The 12,786-nt window shown below is 45.4% G+C and overlaps 1 pseudogene; it reads left to right on the top strand.

Moving 5' to 3' along the window:
* The first annotated feature begins 738 nt into the window (after nucleotides 1-738).
* LOC100483390 lies at nucleotides 739-11,660 on the top strand (annotated as a pseudogene).
* The last annotated feature ends 1,126 nt before the right edge of the window (nucleotides 11,661-12,786 follow it).

Genomic DNA, 12,786 nt, shown 5'->3' with positions numbered 1-12,786 from the left:
AGCTCTGGAGAATTCTAATGTCTTTGAGAGAAGATTATCTTCCCCTTGTACAACGAGCTATGGGAGTTTGATGTTGTTTGCAAGAATGTATCTCTATGGATTGGCTTTTCAACATTGGAAACCATTAAAATAAAAGAAATGATATTGATGGGCTATTGAACATGATGTGGCTCCCCCCCAACCAAACTCCACTAGTCACGGTCCACGTTTTTTTTTTTTTTTTGAAACAAAGCAACAACAGCCTTTGCACAAAACGTCTTTTGAAGGATCCTGTACGTTGCGTATATGCGTTGTATTGTTATTTTATTTGTTCATTTAGGGGGATAACAAAAAAGCACTTAAGTTACTAGGCCATAAATTTATTCATTTTGTTTATTTGTTTTAGATTCATAGAGTTATACTTCACATCCAACTCGTAGAACTTTACCAGCTGCCAAAAAAAAAAAAAGGTGCTCAGCGAGAACATTTCCTATTAGCTGTTTCAAATAGATATGCAAGGTCTCCAGGATAACAGCTGGTATCCTGAGAAATTGAATTTTCCAGTGCCAGGTAAGGTTGATGAGGTATTAGCTCCTGAATAGAATATATCATACAAGATTTGACAAGCTTGAATTAATACCTAATGTTCTCGAAAGGGGCGGGAAATGATTGGAGAGCAATCAGGGAGCGTTCCCAAAGAGGCCGCAGACACTATGCAAGCAGATAAATATGAAAATGCACCCCATTAGCAGGTCACGGATGGCCTGGCACGGCTCCTTATTGCTGAGGGCGAAACGGAAGCTTAAGGAGATGTGTGAACACAGCAGGGAACTGATTTCTCCCTCTCAGGTAACCGGAAATTTGTGATAGGGCTTGGCCACTCAGAAATGCATTTGGCTGAAGGCTCTATTTAAATAAAGAACAGGTCTGCTCCCGCCCTGCTCCATCTGCTGGGAAATGGGCGCCCCTCGGTTCTGTTTCAGTCTGGGCTCTCACCAGGTCTGACACCCCCCATTTCCCCCAGCAGCCCTTTCTCCACCCGGCGTAATGCAGTGGAATCTTCTGGGGTCCTCTGGGGCTCACTGAGTCCTGAGCGAGGGGCTATTTAGCCCCTTCCCAGGGGACATTGGACAACGCATGGAGATCTTTTAGGTGGTCAGAACTGGGCGCTACTGGCATCTAGTGGGTAGAGGCCAGGGCTGCTGCTCGACAGCTTACCGTGTAGGGGACAGCCCTCCCCACCCCGCCCTCCCCCCAGCAGAGAACCCTGGTCCAGAGTGAGTGGCCACAAGGGTGGTGGGCAGAGCTGCCCGGGAGTGTCAGGCTGACGGAGAGGAGGGGCTTGAAGCAGGAGCAGAGTGGCCAGGTAGACAAGACAAGAGAACGTGCACCGCGTAGTCTGCCTCGACACGTTTTCCGAAAACAGCTGGCTCTGGACTTCGGATTGTGGCACAGAGATCACTCATTTCTGTCCTGCTTTCGTGTTTCCTGTGGATAAAACGGGGCAGCCAAGACCCGGGGGGGCTCCAGCGAGGCTCCGGTACCACCTAGAAAAGCATCCACACTTGGGTCTCCCTTGTTCAGTGACTTTTTTTTTTTTTTAAGATTTCACCCATTTATTTGACACAGAGAACACAGGCAGGGGGAGCGGCAGGCAGAGGGAGAAGCAGACTCCCCGCTGAGCAGGGAGCCCGTTGCAGGACTTGATCCCAGAACCCTAGGATCACGACCTGGGCTGAAGGCAGCTGCTTAACTGGCTGAGCCACCCAGGCGCCCCTTGTTCAGTGACTCTTATACTAAAATATCGATACATTATCAATGAATATTGGTCTTCCCTAAATCAATCAATATATCATGCATACTGATACATCCTCCTGCTCCTAACGGAGATTATTTTTAGCTCCTGTCCAAATAACTAATATGGCGGAGCAGCTGGGTGACAAATGGGTTTTCAAATAATGTTCCAACCCTGACCCAAAGTCAGAATCAGAGGTGCTCTGACCAACCCCACGGAGAGGAAGGGCCGCGGTGGGACACTGGAAATGGTGGCAGAGAAGTAAGGAAGCATGCTTTCCCTTGGCCGTGGGACATGGTGGTGGGACTCAGGCCAGGCTGACTGAGAGGTGAGGCAAACTGGTAGCGAGTGGCTGTCCTTCAGCACCTCCTGTGATCCCTTTCCTGCCACAGAATCCATGACCCATGTATTCAACCATCTTGGGGTCTGATGGCTGCTCACTGTTCCCGCTCTGACGTTTGCTGATGAAAGCCCAACAGGTTTCCTGGCAATGTATTTGGAGATTCTGGGAAATAGAAGAGTCCTCGAGGCACCAAGAAATAGCTTCAAATGTCATGCTATTGTAGGTCAGAAAAACAGATGTTGGAGCTCAGAGAGGCATTCGGAGAATCCCTTCAATCACCACGTAGGGTGTCCGCTGTCTTTATTCTCTTGAGCAACACAGCTTACTCTTGCCCCACAGTCCCTTTGATGTGTGACGTCCCTGGTGCCCTTATCCAGCCCCAGAGCTGTAAGTGCCCCCTTTATACCAACACCCCCAAACAAGTACTAAGAAGTGACTCTCTGATTGGGCCATCACCAATACAGTAATCAAGCAGTAACTCCGCTTCACTGAGTTTGAAATTTGATCGTGGTGGGCTGAAAGCGAATGGTAGGCAAGGAAGTAGATACAGATGGCCACTCTTTCAAGAAGAAACCAGCGAGGACGTTTAGGGGAAGGGAAGGTGGTGACTGATCTCTTTAGAAAGATGCGTCTGATTTCAGAGGCGGCCGCGATGGACAGTTCCTTGCAAATCTAGACTCGGCCTGCATGTATGAGGCCCCGGCTCAAGCGCGCACCTTTCTGCATCCCGCCTCACGGCCCCTCTCACACCCTGGGAGCTCATAGGCCCTCGCACAAGCGTAGCCCAGAAATACGAGGCAAGTACCTTCACCACGACGGAAGGAACCTAGTGTATAAATGCTCCAACGTCCCACCTTTAGGCCGGTCAGTGTTTTCAGCTTCTCTCGCAGAATCAAGCCCCCATTTCACACAGTGGAGACTTCAGTAAGGCACCTTGATGTTGGCCTTTCCTCCTTCCCCGTCCCATTCTTTTCACCCTCTCATTCATTCCCGATTACTATAGCCTGATGCTTCCACTCAGAGCTTGTCATCACCAGCACCGAGCAAACTCTTGGCTCTGATGGGGTTTAAATAAAGACCTTTTCCCCCAGTTTCCTGCCCAAATGGAGCTGTCGCATCTTTTTGAGTCGGGTGACAGTATCAACAGATTCCTTCCAGGACACTCCAGTTTGCAGTGTCCTCAAACAGCAGCACCTGGTGCCTTTCTCACTGTTACCAACTGCCCATCTCATGATGAAGAGTCACGTGGGGTTGGTCTCTCTCTTTTGTTTTAAATCACTGAGTCTCAAGATCTCACTTCTCTGATGGTCCTTTCACAGCCTCAGAGTGAAGGGGCTCATATGATGAGTTCTGACTTTTCTGTGTTACTATGTCTGTTCATTTTATCGTTGCTTTCTAGGGTCTGGGCTTTGGATTTGCTTCGGGATCCCTATCAGTGTAAGACTTTTGATTGTGTACTTTTGGTGACCAGGCCTCCCTGGAATGCTCCTGTCTGGCAAGAATATTCTTAGTGTATGGATCAACTATGGTCAGATTTCCTGCTGGTAAAATTTTCAAGCCAGCTGGAGGATGCCTGAGATTTCCGGTCCTGAGCTTCTCAGTAAGGCTGCAGCTCACCTTTAGGGCCCATCATGCTCCCAGAAGCCTGCAGAGGGCCAGGGTGGACAGGAATGGGTGGACGAGATGGATTCATTTTCTGCTCTCTGGCAAGGATCATGCCAGCCTCAGCAGGTGCAGCCCATCTTCATGAAGTTCTCATGTCTGGATCGCTCCTTCCGGTTTGCAGGTTAAGGCTGCTCTCAACTGGTGCTGAAAAAACATTAAACAAATTCTTCTCTTTGAATGTAGCTGACACACAACATTACATTAGTTTCAGGCGTACAATGTAGTGATTTGACTTCTTTATATGTTACGCTGCGTTCACCACAAGTGTAGCTACCATCTGTCACCATGGGTGCTATTACAATACCATTGACGACGTTCCCTGCGCTGTACCTTTCATGCCCGAGACTTATTCACTCCGTAACTCGAAACCTGTCACTGCCCTTCACTCATTCTGCTTTTGGTTTGTTTATTCATTTGGGGTTTTTTTTGATTCCATATTTGAGTAAAATTATGTGATATTTGTCTTCCTCAGTCTGACTTACTTCACTTGGCATAATACCTTCTAGGTCCATCCATGTTGTTGCAAATGGCAAGCTCCATCCTTTTTCGCAGCTACATAATATTGCATTGTATATATTTGTATGTGTATATATATATATATCATATCATATATACATACCGTATATGTACACACACCATAGCTTCCTTACCCATTTGGCTATTGATGGACACTAGGTTGCGTCCATATCTTTGCCATCGTAAATAATGCTGCAGTAAACATAGGGGTGCATACATCTTTTCGAATTAGCGTTTTTGTTTTCTTTGGGTAGATACCCAGTAGTGGAATTATTGGGTCATATGGTATTTCTATTTTTAATGTTTTGTGGAACCTCCGTACTGAAAAACATTTTTTAATGAGCTGCATAAAGTAGAGACTGACGAAGTTTTCTTCAACAACTTCTTTCTGTGCACGTGGTTAGACCACTTGTCTACATTCCTCGAGGTTGGTTGTGGCTATGTGACCGAGTGTGACCGGCAGAATGTAGACAGAAGTGGAAAAGGCCACCTCCGGCCCTAGCTCATGAAAACCTCCATTGCAGTCCTCCATACTCCTCTCCTGGTAGGTTGGAATGGAGGGCAGCTTGTGGAAGACATTTCGGGAGCTACACCTTGAAGATAATGCAGACACAAGATGGAAGGAGTCTGAGCCTTGAATCCCCACTTCGAGAAAAGCTGCGTGACTGGTTACGCTGCGGAAGAGTAATGTATCTGTTCTAGCAGCTCTCCCTCACCTAGTCAACGGTATGCGGAACTGGGCATCATGCAGACTTGATTGCTGCTGGAGGGATTCTGCTCTGGGAGAAAGAACAGAAGGGAATTCCATGTGAATGGTTCACACCCTCACCCATGTATCACAATACTACCTGGAGGGCTTGTCACAAATTCAAATCTCTGAGCTTTGCACATGAGAGGGTTTCATTCAGCAGAGCTGGGAAGAGGCCCAGGAATACACATTTTAATTGGTAGCCTACCTGATTTGGATGCAGGTAGACCAGGAAGACTATTTTGAGAAATGGGGAGAACACGTTCTCTCACAGTGCTAAGGGGATGTTTGTCAAATGAATAATTAAATGAACAAGGAACAGGAGAAGGGAGAGCAAAAATGAGATTGCAAGCGGGGAGACGCGAAAGAAGAAGTAAACAGCTGGGGAGAACCTAGCCCTGAGGTGCACGAGAAGGTGGGGACATTTTGTCACAGGTGGCTGCGGCTGAGGATGGCAGACAAGGCGTATGGAGTGTGCTCCTGAGCTTGCCAGCCCTAGTTTCCCCAGGGGAAGCCCTCTGTCTTGAGGAGTCTGCTTTTGATCAGGCGTTTTATGTACATCCTGCTGTCGCTGTCCTCTGACAAGCTGCTGCTCTGCTAGACACATTTTCATGGCTGATGGCACTGACTTTTTTGGAGATTCTGGGGGCAACAGAACACGGGGAACGTTCGTGTGGATAGATTGAAATCAGTCCCCACATGCCAGCGTTTGCTCATTTGCGACACAAATTTAATTTAAGCCAAAGAGATAAGATCTCTCTGGTCCTGCAGCCTTCTCCTCTTGCTTTCCTGATGCCCAGGTAATAAATTTGATTTGCTAAAATAAATACCATTCTGTCCCTAAGGGGGCTGGGAGAAAATCCACCCAGGGCTCATATGGTGCTCATAGCCAAGCAGGGTCAGGCAGAGAGCAAAGGGGTTAAGCTGGCACCGGGACAGAGGGGTCAGGGTGGAATGCACCTTGAGTGGTGCGAGCAGATGCCTCCCCGAGACCGGCGATGGCAGAGACAAACCACAGACGGCGAGGCTGCAGAACACGGGCCGGGCGTGCCGGGGGCAGCGTGCGCTCTAGCAGGCGGCTTGACCACAGGCAGGGGTTGTACCACACACACCTTTCCGATCGGCCTGTCTGATAAGTCTGGTGTCCTCTGCCAGTGTCCTCATCAGCTCCTTTCAAAATAAGTGACATGCCTTATGTCCAAAGATCACCGGTTGGTTATTCATATTGTGTCGTCAAGAGTCCAAGGTGAGCTGGTGCCCCGGCTGAACATTCCTCCAGGAATGTCATTTAGAACAATCTTCACTTCCTAAAGCCTCAGGATAGAAATATTGTCACTCTAATGTCACATCAGTCCATTAAAGAAAGAGCTCTCATTTATGAAGCACTTAACGTGTGGCTCGTGTTGTGCAGAGAACTTTACATACGTTGCCTCGTTCGGTTCTAACAATGACCTCGCGAGACCAAGACCTTGACTCTGTGAGGTTAGAGTCGAGGAAGCTGAGTCTTAGAAAAGTAAGAAACAGGTCCAAGCTCCCAAAGCAGCAAAGCCAGTATTTGAACCTAAGCATGAAGGGAATTGTTTTAGTATCAACACATTAGAAAAATTACATGACGCTAAGTGAAATTAGACAGAGAAAGACAAATACTGTGTAATCTCTTATACATGGAATCTACAAAAAATCCCCAAATTCATAGAAATAGAGGGTAGTATGGTAACCACCTGGGCCTGCGGGCGGGGGAGATGGGGAGATGCTGGCCAGAGGCTTGTAAGCCTTCAGTTGTATTAACTCTGGTTAATAATGCCGTGTTGTGTATTCGAAAGTTGCTAAGAGAGTAGACCTTAGGTGTTCTCAGCACACACACGCACACACAAATGGTAACTATGTGAGGTGATGAATGCATTAACTAACTTGATTGTGGTAATCATTTCACAAAGTATATGTATTTCAAATCCGATTTCCTTTGTTAGTTATACCTCAGTAAGGCTGAAAAAATAAAATGTAAACTCTTAAAAAAACTTTTCAGCTTTTTTTTTAAGATTTTATTTATTTATTTGACAGAGAGACAGCCAGCGAGAGAGGGAACACAAGCAGGGGCAGTGGGAGAGGAAGAAGCAGGCTCCCGGCAGAGGAGCCTGATGTGGGGCTCGATCCCATAACACCGGGATCACGCCCTGAGCCGAAGGCAGACACTTAACGACTGCGCCACTCAGGCGCCACTTTCAGCTAACTTTTATGGGAGGAGATATAATGAACCTTTAGACACATCACATCCATCAGTCTCACCAGCAGCCCCAGTGGAGTAGGCATCATGCTTGTCCCATGGAGATGAACAGAAGAAGGGGTAGACAGATTACGTGACTTGCCCAAGGTCATACAACTCTTCAGTAAGACAGAGCTGTGCTCTACTGATCCCAAGGGTTTCTGGCTGGGCCTTCGACAGCTCTTCTCTGCTGACTGTCCCGTGAGTCAAGCTGCCGTTTGGAACCCCAAATGCTGATTTCCAGTGTCTACTGTGCCAGCCTGCCAGCCGGTTCTAGGCCCCACCGAGGGAGGGTATCCTTTAACACTGCAGTTTCTAAGTTGTTGCTGCTGCTGGAGTTAAGAGGCTCTGGGGAGATGGTGTGAGGGGCCCGGGAGATTCATTTTGGTGGAAATTCTGGCAGAAGAGAATGTGAAATGGTGTCTGCTTCAGAGATTTAAAAGAAATTGCTGTGTGTGTGTTTGTGTGTGATTTCCTTCTACCACTCTTGGGGGCTGACGAAAGGAAAGCCATCGGTGGTTTGCCCCAGCCCCAGTGCTGTCCCAAGAGTGAGAAAAAGCCTGTCTGAACGGGGGCCAGGTATTTGTCTGAAAAAGGAAGTCAGGCGTGTGTAGAAATATACACACAGGGGGCAGCAAATGGGGGGAAGCGCTTAATCTGCCTTTTGAATGGATTAGCGGTTGGCTTTAAGAAGGTGCCTCTGACTTTTGGCTGTGTAGACAGGGAGGAGAGGCCTTGCTCCATAACGAGGATGAGTGCCGAGGAGGAATTAGTTGTGTGTCTGCAATCAGCAAAAAAATAGCCGTAAAATTATTTCCAAGAAAAGCCAGACTTCCTTATGTCAAACTGGGATAGAAAAAAATCACCCACCTAGGATGCTTTCTCTCAGAGGTGGAAAGGGTTTGCTTGCAAAAGCAGCCTGGCATAGAGCTGGGCGGCCCGGTAAGTGGCTACTTAGCCCCGTGTGGTCACGGAGCACATGAGGAGTGGCCATTTCAAACGGCGCCGTGCCATGAGGGTTCAAGACGCACCAGATTTCAGAGACTTTGCAGGAAGAAAGCCAAGTAGCTCCTCGATCACTTTTCAACATGGATCACATGCCAAAATGATAACATTTTGGATAAATTGAACTAAATAAAATGCTAAGATGAATGTCACCTGTTTACTTTTTTTTTTAAATGTGACTGTGAGGAAACGTGAAATTAGGTATGTGGCTCGCATTGTATTTCTGTGGGAAGGCAGCGGTCTAGACTCCGAGCGGGGCTGTGTGGTCCAAGGAGATTGGACTGAAATTGTCCCTGCCACTCACTTGCTGTGGAGCTCAGGCACGACAACACCCTTCTGAGCTTGAGTTTCTGCTCACATGAGTTGGGCCAACGACTGCCTCTACTTTCGGGTGGTTATGACGTCAAAGTACTGAGCGTGTTGAAAGTGTGGGCAGAGTAGTTTTCGTCTCCCCTTCCCTCTTGCCACATACTTTGAAACCTGGAGGGAAATGATTTTGGATTTTGAATCCCATAACCTGGCAAACTACCACTCAAGGGTCAAGAAAAACTAAGACTTTTTAGAGACGCAGAGACTCATGGAGGCCCTTTGAAAGTGCTACTTAAAGATGTGACTTACAGGGGCGCCCGGGTGGTGCGGTTGGTCAAGCATCCGACTCTTGGTTTTGGCTCAGGTTGTGATCTCAGGGTCGTGATCTAAGGATGGAGAGATTGAGCCCTGCGTTGGGCTCTGTGCTCGGCGGGGAGTCTGCTTGAGATTCTCCCTCTCCCTCTGTCCCTCTCCCTCCACAGCTCTCCCCCCTTGCTCTCTCTGTCTCCCTCTCTCTCTCTCAAATAAATAAATAAAGCTTAAAAAAAAGGTGTTACTTACAGGGCCACCAGAATGAAACTGGAAGCCATGAGAGAGAAATGACACAGGAATCGCAGTGGTCAGCAAAGTACCAGAAAAAGCTATTGATCACTGTCCATGATTATGGAGGCAAAAGCCAAATGATAGTAATAACACTAATGATACAACCCAGGATCTGAAGCCCTAGCTGTCAGAAGGGAAATGAAAGGGAGAGAAGGAAGTGAGATTTCCGTTGTGTTCAGGAAGAGGGTTTAGATACTGATTGCCTTTGCATGCAATTAAAATAGTACAATTTTAAGTATGCTAGAAGAAAATTAAGTGGAACAAAAAACAGTGTAACAGCACAACAGTAGGCAAGCAAGTAAAAAAGAAGAAATAAGGGCAAGTCATGGTAAAGAGAACAAATGAAATAAGATGGCAGGAATCAAGCCAAGAATATTAACAGGTGCAGTAAGTGTACATAGGTTAAATACACCGTTTTTAAAAAAAGGAAAAAGAAAACCGGATTGGTTGAACAATTAAAAAAATCTAGCAATATGCTGTTTACAGGAAATAGCCTTAAGGTGAAATAACATCGAAAAATGAAAAAGTAAAGGTTAGAAAAGTTACATCATCAAATGCTAAAGTGAAAAAAAAAAACAAGGGCAGAATTTTGAAATAGGTAAAGAAAAAACAGATAAAAACACAGAATAGGCAACTTTCCAAACATATTGGTAGAATTTAATACAGCTTCCCAGAAACCAATATCCATAACTCAAAAGCATTGGTATGTAGAGCTTTTCATTGCACATTTACGAAGTTTAACTTGATATATTTTCATAAGCAACAGATTGACGATAACATTATTTCCAAACATGTATGACAACCGGTTGTCCAGAGCAGAAATCACAGGCCGTGTTTTCTGATCACGGTGCAATAAAATTAGAAATTAATGACAAAATAAAAGCCAAAATACCCCAAGTTACTTCTTCAGTGAAGAGGAAATGAAAGTAAATCATAAGGTTAATCAAGATCAATGACAGTCTTACAAAAAACAAAACACTGCAAGCTGGGGCTGCCCAGGTTGCTGGCGCTGCCCACGGTGCTGGCCCCGACCCCCTGTCTGTACCGTGTGGCCAGGTTCCCTGGCCTATGCCACTCCCGGTGCAGATGTCTCCGAGCCTGCTGCACCTCTCCCCACAGAACTTCCACGGAAGTGCTGAATCACTACATTGTACCCCTGAAACTCACACAACACTGTATGTTAACTAACTGGACTCAAAAAGAGGCATTTCAGCAGTATCATGACTATATTTTTGGTCTCTGCAAGTGGGACCGTGGCCCTGCTTAACTTAATACTGCAGTTGAGTTACAGCAACTTCTAGTCTCAGTTGTCCTTGACTCAGCGTGTGATGTTTTCCCCCAATATCTCTGTGGATGGATCCTATACTTGTGAAGGGACCAGTGGCTTTGCTCAAGGCCATCAGAGTGTGGGGAGTATTACGAGGATGCCATGGCTTTTCCTAAGTTTAATGTTCTGCCCTGGCACATGGTTGATGACCAGTCTTCCCCTTATCAGAGCATCGCTTTTCCCAAGTCAAGCAACAAAGGAAGCTATTCTTTGTCTCATGTTTGTACACCAAATGATGTCCGTATGGTGATCTCCTATGCCCCCTTCAAGGGATTCAATTCATACCAGAATTTGATAGCCTTAGACATACACAGTCTTGAAGAGAAGTTCAGAAAAACTTCGTGACTCCCTGTTACGATGGACCTAAGCAGTCCGGGACCTTTGGAACTATAAACCCTATTCTGAATTCAACTTACAGCTTCCTATCTAAATGTTTCAAAGAAATTAGTACGGTGTTTCCAAATCACTTCATTCACTTGGGAGGAGATGAAGTGGAATTTAAATGTGGGGAATCCAATCCAGAAATCCCATTATTTCATGAAGCAGAAAGGCTTTGGTGAAGAGTTTAGAAGATTAGAATCTTTCTACATTCAAAAGCTTTTGGGTTTTGTTTCAACCACAAACAGGGATCCATGGTCCGGCAAGAGGTTCTCGATGATCGTGGGAAGCTTTGGCCAGGCACTTCAGCTCAGGTATGGAAGGATCAAATGTCTGGTGAGGAACAGGGCGAAATCACAACAGCTGGCTTCCCTGTGGTCCTTTTTGCTCCTTGGTACTTAGATTTGATTCGTTATGGACAAGACTGGAGAAATTCCTATAATGTGGACCCTCTTGATTTTGATGGTTCTCAAGAACAGAAAAACCTCGTCATTGGTGGAGAAGCTTGTCTATGGGGAGAATTTGTGGATGCAACTTCCCTCACTCCGAGGTTACGGCCTTGGGCAAGTGCCATTGGTGAGAGACGCTGGAGTCACGGGGACATCAAAGATAGAGAGGATGCCTAGACCAGTCCAACACTTCACTGCTGTAGGATGGTCAGACACAGAGAAACTGCAGAGCCTTTTTTAACTGGATAATGTAACTGTGAGTACAAAATATAATAATGAGCCCAAATAAAGAAGAAAATAGGAGGAGACAAAGCCCACAGCAATCTGTATTTCAATCAACTTGATTTTGGAAATCATAGAAATTAAGATTTCATATACTGTTTTTGAATAAAATGTATCTATTTAATGATTGGAAAAAACCACATGGAATACAGCCAAAAAAGTGCTTAAAGAAAAGTAGATAGTTATAAATACATTTCCTAGAGAAGCAGAGAAAATGAAATTAGCAGTGAAATCTAAAACCCAATAAAAGAACAACAGAGAAACCTTTTAAAAAGTAGAAATAAATATAAAGGCAAAGCAGATGTTAATGGTATTTTTCTAAAAATTATAATTAAGCAATATAACACCAACCTGATTCTTTTAAGAGATCTCCCAAATAGTCTATCCTTTAACAAGTGTGATGTCAAGAAAAATAAAACATAAATAGAAAATTTTATACTCCTGTGCCATTTTTTTGAGTAATTTTTCCTAAACCTCACAAAAGCTCATGTAGCTTTCATGCTTTGTAAACTACTGCAGAGCATTAACAATCTGAAAAGCTTCCAAACTCACTTTTTGATGCTACTATCACACGGACAGAAAAATCAGAAAACTACCCCCCCCCCATACACACAGCATTTGGCCAACCTCGCCTTCGAGCTTGTATGCAAAATCCTAAGTAAATTCAACATTTTAATTTTTTTTTAAAGATTTTATTTATTTATTTGACAGAGAGAGAGACAGCCAGCAAGAGAGGGAACGCAAGCAGGGGGAGTGGGAGAGGAAGAAGCAGGCTTCCTGCAGGGAGCCTGATGCGGGGCTGGATCCCAGGACTCTGAGATCACGCCCTGAACCGAAGGCAGACGCTTAACGACTGAGCCACCCAGGCGCCCCTAAATTCACATTTTAAATCTGGCAGTGTATTAAGCCAGTATTACGTAATGATTAAGTAGGGTTTATCCTCACAAGGAATGCATGGATGGTTTAGAATTTGGTCATTTATATGTTATTTATGATGGCAAGAGATTAAGGGAGTCAAACTCAGTAATCGCACATGCTAAAAAAAAAACCACTTGATAATTAAATTTAAGACTGATTTCTCCTGCGCTTAATAGAGAAATGTAAGATGCATTTTTATTTCATCC

The sequence above is a fragment of the Ailuropoda melanoleuca genome, chromosome X (assembly GCF_002007445.2).
Source record: "Ailuropoda melanoleuca isolate Jingjing chromosome X, ASM200744v2, whole genome shotgun sequence".
In the NCBI taxonomy this organism is placed as follows: Eukaryota; Metazoa; Chordata; class Mammalia; order Carnivora; family Ursidae; genus Ailuropoda; species Ailuropoda melanoleuca.
The sequence above is the reverse complement of the archived record's forward strand: the minus strand, read 5'-3'. Positions and strand labels throughout refer to the sequence as shown.